General features: G+C 36.9%; 1 protein-coding gene across 4 annotated transcripts in view; it reads left to right on the forward strand.

Moving 5' to 3' along the window:
* The window catches only part of LRCH2 (leucine rich repeats and calponin homology domain containing 2), a 100,148-nt gene that overhangs the window by 696 nt on the left and 93,239 nt on the right, over nt 1-6,213 (forward strand). The gene's annotated exons all lie outside the window — the stretch shown is intronic.

Consider the following 6,213-nt stretch of genomic DNA (forward strand, 5'->3'; position numbering starts at 1 on the left):
CTTCTTCCAACTCTCCTGGATGTTCTCATCTTTCTCGGAGGGGGGTGGGGGGGAAGACAATACGTAAAATTACAATCTACACATATTCTTTAAAGGCATACATGCCTGGAAGAAAGGCATATTCCTTTTCACCGTGCAGCCGCAGCATTGCCACGGTTTTTATGTGTTATTTTGTGTGTGTGTTTTAATCATCCCAGAATATTCTTGCCTTCTGGTCACGTATGCGTTTAAAGACAGATTTTTCATCTTCCTGGTGTTGAGAAGGTAGTGGTGGTTAAATTAGTATTTGTTGCTGTGGCAAATGAAATCAATCAATCACTAACATGTCTGGTATACTAGGGGAAAGGATCCTTGTTTTGAGTTATGTTAGAGTCCTGATTTTTATAGCAGAAATAGCCAAAAAATTTGAAGGCATTTTTGAGAAACAGAATTAACTCTATTCTTTAGGGAGTTGTGGGCTAATGGCTTATCATTTTGGTTGAGAAATTGGCTATTGTAGCGTTCTTCCTATACTCTCTGGTACTCTTTGTTGTGGATGGCATTTTTTGTTATGAACATACTCTCTTTCCCCTCTGCCTTATAAACCAATGCGGATTATTTTAAATACGTTTTCATTTGATGAAAGGGTTTTTTGCTTTTCATAATCTTTGCATTTGTTATCTTTTATATTTGCTTTGCTGAAAGAAATCATGGACAAAATTATTTTGATAGGTGTAGTAATTTTGGAACAGTACAGTAGGTAGAATCACCTATAATGAGAAGTAATAAAGGCCTCTTATTTTCAGAATAACACTATTTCAGTGCATTCAGTTTCTGGATATTAAATTTAGGTATGTGTTGGGAGGAGGGTGGGGAGAGGAGGAAAGCCTAAAAATTGAAGCCTTCCACTCAATTATTCTCTTAGGAATTATCCTAAGAACTATGAATGCGTAATCGATCACTGATGTTGTATTTTGGAAAGCATGTTCGAGTATTTACTCCTTCACTCTGAACAGATTTCCTAAACAATATGTTCACATATTTATGAATATATTGGCAAAATATTATAGGACTTGGTATGTTCTTTAAAGGCTTCAGGAAAAATGGTTTCATACTGCATCATTATGAGCATATGTTGTTTTGCTTATTGTGCTTTATAACCTGTAAAGGATATATCTGTAGGACTAAGTTTGAGCATCCTGGCCTGGCATTCAGGGCTTTCACTGTACAGCTCCAGTTTATTATTGCAACCTTACCACCCCAAACACTCCTACATAGAACCCTCTGTTCCAACTAGGTTAACTCCCTGTCCCTCAAATATATATAATGAATTTCTGCCTCATCTTTGTAGAAGGTCACCCACATGCTTGGGATTTTTCTCTTCACTCCATCTATTTAATTTTGTTCAAGCCCCAGCTTTTCCAGGAAGCTGTCTCTAACTCCCTTAGTCCATAGCAGTCTCCTGTTTTTGAGTTCTTAATGGTACTTTACTACCTTTACCACTTACTTGCTAGGGCTGGCTTTATTTTCTTTTTTATGTTTGTGTCATGCTGTCCCTGAGAAGCTGGAGAGCTCCTTAAGGGCAGGGAATAAGTCATATAGTTGTTCAGTCTTCTCATTATATATTGCTTATATTGTACTTGATAATATTTTTCATAAACTTGAATATCATCTTATATGGCTATAACCTACGGCTTTTAAGCCTTCAGTTTTGTTTTGTTTTGTTTTTTCTGAGGCAAGCTTTAACACAAAGCAGAGCCATATTTGTTCTTGTTAAGCATTCTTTCGTCATAAACTTTATCAGTGTCTACAGTAACACAGGATTTTTGAGACGATTCCACCTCATTTTACTTTTTTTTTTTTAGTTGAATGTGTGTTTCCTTGTGGAAACAGTTCAAAATTTAAATGACATATTCGTGAGTGATTCATTTGCCATTCATTTTTGACAAAATTCAGTCGTGAACAATTTAGGGGCAATATTTTTGTATGTAAAGAGACTAGTATTCATTATGTATAAATGAAGGTGGGTACACTGGAACTGAAGAAAAATAGAGCATGTTTCAGATAATACATACATATGCGTACACACACATACATACACATCTGTAAACATACGGTATCCTCTGATGAAACCAGTTCTGTTTGTTGGTATTGTTATACTTAAAATGACTCTCAGTGGGATAATGTTTCAGAACCAAACTGATGAGTTAGGCAAGCATATAATGTTTTATTGGGTTGGGAAGAGACTGGTGGAAGGGAAAATAGGTAGGAAGGTATTCTGTTAATCTAGGTGTGAGGTGGTGAGAATCTGGGGTAAAACTAAATTGGATAAGAAGGGAAAATTGATAGATTTGAAAGGAAGCAGGGAGGGCTTTTTGCATTATTTTGCTGTTCCTCACATATACATAAGACAAAACAGACCTGGGGTTCTTCACCTGGGCTGCACGTTAAAATCGCAAGGGAGTGTTTTTTAAAAACGTATGCCTGGGCCCTACCCCAGACCAATTAAATCAGAATCTCAGGGGCCAAGAGAATCTTTTTTTAAGAAAGTCTTCCCAGGTGATTCTAATATGCAGGCAGGGCTGAGAAACTCTAAAATAGTTCATTTTTTAGGTACTCAAGAAGTACTGTTTAGGTGAATGCGAACATTGATAAAAATTTAGTGACTAAAGTCACTTGTCAAGAGGGTCAAAACCAAAACTAGGAACTATGTATTCAAGATCTAGTTCAATATTCTTTTTAACAGACTTGGTGAAGCAGAGACTTTTTTTTCATTATATCATGTCTATAGTGAATAGCAAATTGCCAGGAAGCTATAGTTTCTTCAGTTACCATGCATAACCCTGGTTTACATTTGATACTGTTGGATAACTTGGCATTAAGAAAATAGTGCCCCCAAAACATGTAGCAGCAAAATCTTGTTTTCTCTATTAATAGTCTTGCTCTGAGGGAAGATGGATGGTTGGTAGCTGTTGGTGAAGTTTGTCTTTGGTGTCTTTTTACCTTTTTTTGCATTTCTGGTGTGTGATCTTCACCTGCCTGTGCCCTCCTGCTCTCCTCGTTTCTTTTCCCCTCTTCAGCTCACTCCCCTTCTTTTGCTGGGATGTAGCTTGAAGCTAATTATGGCAGCCTTTTCAGGAGATTAATATTTAAAAGGGAGAGTTTGCTAATTTATTTGAATCTTCAATTGGTGGTTTGTGCTCATGACCTTTTTGAATATATCTGCCTTCCAGATTCTTCTTGATTAAAATCCTCTATATAAAGACATAAGAACAGGGATGAGAAAGTTCGTGATCCATTTCAGGAAAGTAGCTGACTCTTGTTGTAATGTCTTGTCTTAGATAGTCTATAGGTAGACTTGGCAGGGCAAAGGGAAATTGCCTAGAACATTTTAGTCTGTCTGGATACTGTGATAATTTGTTGACCTAAGAGAGCTTGAAAATGATTCTAATAGCCACTCAAACAGATCCTGAAACTTTCATATTTGACTTTGTCACCAACGCTACAAATAAGTCTCAGCCTACTTGCAGCTGCTCCCTCTGCTTCTTCATACCTCTTTATTCCATAAACAATAGGTCTGTGAAACAGATTTAGGAATTCTTACATGCATCAGATGGTGCTGTGTCCTGGTTAATCACATGTTTTCCTGTAAACCTGGAGTCAACTCTAGTATTTCCTACATGTGCTGGTTCACCCCTTCAACTGTGGGGCATGGTGCATTTTATCAGGTTGTAAAATGGAGCCAGATAAACTTTGCAGCATCTGATTATGTTGTGAGGTGAAGGCCCTTTTAGTACATTCAATGGAATGAACTTGTGATTGTGATTTTTTGGACTGATTCAAATATCTACCTTGCTTTGTGTAATAAATTTCTCCCTAAAAAATCGAATGTGAAGCACATTTTTGACAGTTGACTCATATTTTAATTGCTCTAGATTGAATTTGAGTTGCTGGACCTCACAGTGATTTATTTTATTCAGTGATGAATTCTTCTACAGTATAAATCGTTGCCCCTTAATTTCTTTCTTTTGTAAGTTCACATTTTAAAATAAAATGTTATCTTAAATTGGAGGGTATGTTCATCATTAAAGTATTACAGCTCTTTATAAATTTTTAAGCACTTTCATGTATATTATGCTATTGTATCCTAATAATAACCCTGTGAGTTTGGCACAGTACATAGTAATTACTCATTGTTGTGAGAGGTTAAGTGATTTGCCCAAATTTAAATGGCTAGTGTATGGCAGAGTGGGGGTCAGAGCCTAGGTTTTTTTACTCTAGCATTCACTATTCCAGTGTTATTTCCATTGTAATGCAGTCTGTCTATATAATAAAGGTATTATTAAACTACACACTATGCTAATAAATAGATTATGTATTCTGAAAAATAAATGCTTATTTAACTTAATATGTTATATAATTTTTGCTTTGTGTGCAGTGTGTTTTGTGTTGTGTATGTAGTCTTCATGCCTCTCTTTCTGATGGTTTTACAATAGATTCATTAAGCAAGCGTTTATTGAACTCCAACTTTGGAAACATGATTATAGCCAATAGAAAAGAAAGGGACTTGGTTATTGTCCTTGAAGAGTCTCTTAAATAGCTGAATATGTACAGGAATATGTGTAGCAATTAGAAAAGAATTATAGGGATGCCTGGCTGGCTCAGTTGGAAAGAGCATGTGACCTTTTAAAAAAAGATTTATTTATTTTAGAGAGAGAGAGAGAGAGCACGCTGAAGAGAGAGAGAATCTCAAGCAGACTCCTTGCTGAGCATGGAACCTGGCGCAGGGCTCGATCCCACCACCCTGAGATCATGATCTGAGCCAAATCAAGAGTCAGATGCTTAATGGATGGAGCCACCCAGGCACCCCAAGAGCATGCGACTCTTAATCTCAGGGTCGTGAGTTTGAGCCCCACATTGGGTGTAAAGATTACTAAAAAAATAAACTTTAAAAAATTACTAAAACAGTTCAAAAAAGAGAGAATTATATAACAATATTCAAAATTGTATACATTTATAAAATGTACAAGTAAGTGATGTGAAGCTATGGCATAAGGTTTAATTTTATTGGGGTTAGTTAAGTTAGTTTGAGAAAGCTTCCTTTAAAGTTAGGTATTTGCTGAATCTTGAGGTAAACGATCAGTATGGGATCAAGTTATGATTAGGTAGGAGGGAAAGTTGCAGAATTTCAGAAGAGAAATTGTATGAATACAGAGTTGAGAATGATAATGTGTGTTAAGGGCAGATGTTAACCGAAGGTTTACTCTGTATTTTCACAAACATACTGAGAGGCTGAGAGGAGGGAACATGTGGAGAGCTCAGTGTTCAAATCCAAGAGGAGTAGAGAGGACCTTCATTTGAAGGCAAGGGAAGCAAGAACAGGGTGGGGAGCTGTTAGCCATGGAAGGGAGAAGTAACCTGACTTTTACTAAGGTAAAAGTGAAGGTAGATGTTTGGGGACATTAATGTCTTAAATTTTAATCTTAAAGAAATGAGGCAGTGTCATTGGGGAAAAAGTTGATGAGCATAGAAAAAGGTACTCAATAGAGCATAATGCTTTAAGGAACCAATATGGAGAATAAGCTACAGTACAGAATTAGGACTGTGTGGTAAGCAGCTAAATTAGTAGCTTTGGAAAATATGAACATATCTTTTATGAAAAAAATTATATATGCTACATGACAGGTAAAAGAACAGAAGTGGCTGATTGGGATATTTTAGATTTGGGCTTATAGGCACACTGCTTAAAGTTTAAAATTTAATATCTTGATTTAGATTATTTGTTTTTTTAAAATTATTTTTTATTTTTTTAAAAGATTTTATTTATTTATTTGACAGAGACAGAGGGAGAGAAGGAACACAAGCAGGGGGAGTGGGAGAGGGAGAAGCAGGCTTCCCGCTGAGCAGGGAGCCCGATGTGGGGCTCCATCCCAGGACCCTGGGATCATGCCCTCAGCTGAAGGCAGATGCTTAACGACTGAGCCACCCAGGTGCCCCTATTTGTTTTTTTTTTTAAATTTAATTTTATTATGTTATGTTAGTCATCACATTACATCATTAGTTTTTGATGTAGTGTTCCATGATTCATTGTTTGCGTATAACACCCAGTGCTCCATTCAATACGTGCCCTCCTTAGTACCCATCACCGGGCTAACCCATCCTCCCACCCCCCTCCCCTCTAGAACCCTCAGTTTGTTTTTCAGAGTGTATTGTCTCTCATGGTTCGTCTCCCCC

Source organism: Leptonychotes weddellii, chromosome X (assembly GCF_054177405.1).
Source record: "Leptonychotes weddellii isolate Sample4059 chromosome X, ASM5417740v2, whole genome shotgun sequence".
NCBI classification, from domain to species: domain Eukaryota; kingdom Metazoa; phylum Chordata; class Mammalia; order Carnivora; family Phocidae; genus Leptonychotes; species Leptonychotes weddellii.